The 1,844-nt window shown below is 53.7% G+C and overlaps 1 protein-coding gene across 1 annotated transcript in view; it reads left to right on the top strand.

Annotated features, from left to right (window-relative positions):
• The window catches only part of lrrc39 (leucine rich repeat containing 39), a 20,091-nt gene that overhangs the window by 4,137 nt on the left and 14,110 nt on the right, over nt 1–1,844 (top strand). The gene's annotated exons all lie outside the window — the stretch shown is intronic.

The following is a 1,844-nucleotide window of genomic DNA, read 5'->3' as shown; positions in this document are numbered from 1 at the left end:
GTGTGTGTGTGTGTGTGTGTGTGTGTGTGTGTGTGTGTGTGTGTGTGTGTGTGTTTACCCTCTCTGACGGCCGGCGTGCAGCGGCGGGCGTCTGGCTCCGGTCAGGCTCCTCAGCAGAGCGGTGGGGATGACGGGGACGGCTCGGACCGGCTGGACGTCCACGCCGAGGGACGGACACACGGCCGACCAGCTGAGGACGAAGGACGCGGCGTCAGACTGCTGAGAACAGACGACACGACCTCTGACCCTCAAGAGCTGAGACACGTCCAGGGTCTGTCTGCCGCTCACACACTGCTGCAACACCTGAGAGACACAGACGGGACACACAGAGAGAGACAGACAGACACAGAAAAAAGAAAGAGAGAGAGACACACACAGAGAGACAGCCAGACAGGCAGGCAGACAGAAAGAGAGACAGACACCCACAGAGAGAGAAAGAGAGAGAGACACACAGAGGGAGACAGACACAGAGAGACAGAGGGAGAGAGACAGTGAGAGGAGACAAAAGGAGAGTTAAAACCTCTAAGACTCCAACCTGTCTGAGGCAGTTTGTCTCCGACGGGACGGAGGACATCAGGTCCAGCTGAGAACGTCCCACTAACCTTGAAGCAGTGATGCAGCTCAGCCTCTGATTGGACGACGGCGTCCGACGAGGTCTCTGCAGAGAACAGACACTGGACCAGGACGTCTCCGGGCAGCAGCGCGGCGGGGACCCGGCCCGAGGCTCCAGGCTGGTCCCGACCCGGGTCAAACCGGTCCAGGGTCACAGTCACCCCCTCCTCATCTGGACCCAGAGGACAGGGGTCAACATACAGGACACTACTAGTGTCTCCTTTAATCACAGGTGTATTCTGGGTAACGTCAATCAACCAATCAGAGCTCCTCTTCCCTTCCTTTAACAGCCAATCAGAGCTGCTCTCCCATTCCCTTTAACAGCCAATCAGAGCTGCTCTCCCATTCCCTTTAACAGCCAATCAGAGCTGCTCTCCCATTCCTAGTAACAGCCAATCAGAGCTGCTCTCCCATTCCCTTTAACAGCCAATCGGAGTTGCTCTCCCATTCCCTTTAACAGCCTCCGATGAGAAAGAGAGAGAGAGAGAAAGATGGAAAGATAGAGAGATAGAGAGACCACCCTGTAAGAGCATCATACCCAGAAGGCACCTGAACACACCTCAGTCCATTCTTACTGGTCCTTTTACAAATTGCATCCGATAGTTTCCCGGGAAACGTGTTAGGAGTTAATGCGGTGCCTGTTGGGCGTGATTGGACCAATCAGAGGCAAGGTGAGGTGAAGGTTACCTGCGTCCACACACAGCGAGCCCAGGAGGAAACACAGGAGGCGGGGCTTGTTGCTGTGACGGGCGTGACGCTGAGCCAGTCGCAGAGCTTTCTCCATCAGCACCAGCCGAGGCTTTCTGCAACCACAATTACTCATTAATATTATTATTATTATTATTATTATAATGTCAGGGAGATTGTTTTTGTCTCAGATTGAAAAACTTAAGATTGTGGTCCGTGTGTGTGCCTGTGTGGGTCTCAATGTGTGTGTGTGTGTGTGAGTATCTATGTATGAGTGTGTCCGTCTCTGCGTGTGTTTCTGCGTGTGTGTGTCTGTGTCTGACCGAGTTTCTTTGTGTGTGTGTGTCTGTCTGTGTGTGTACGTATGTGTGTGTGTCTGCGTGTGTGTACCTGCGAGTGCAGAGCTGGAGGCGGAGCTTGTCTCCTGCAGGGCTGCTGTCCCACAGAGCTGATCTGGTTTTGGGGAAACTCAGCGGAGTCAGAGAGGTCATCGTTCTGGAGAGATAACGTCAGATCCTTAGACACACACACACACACACACACAC

The sequence above is a fragment of the Etheostoma cragini genome, chromosome 9 (genome assembly GCF_013103735.1).
Source record: "Etheostoma cragini isolate CJK2018 chromosome 9, CSU_Ecrag_1.0, whole genome shotgun sequence".
NCBI classification, from domain to species: domain Eukaryota; kingdom Metazoa; phylum Chordata; class Actinopteri; order Perciformes; family Percidae; genus Etheostoma; species Etheostoma cragini.
The sequence above is the reverse complement of the archived record's forward strand: the minus strand, read 5'-3'. Positions and strand labels throughout refer to the sequence as shown.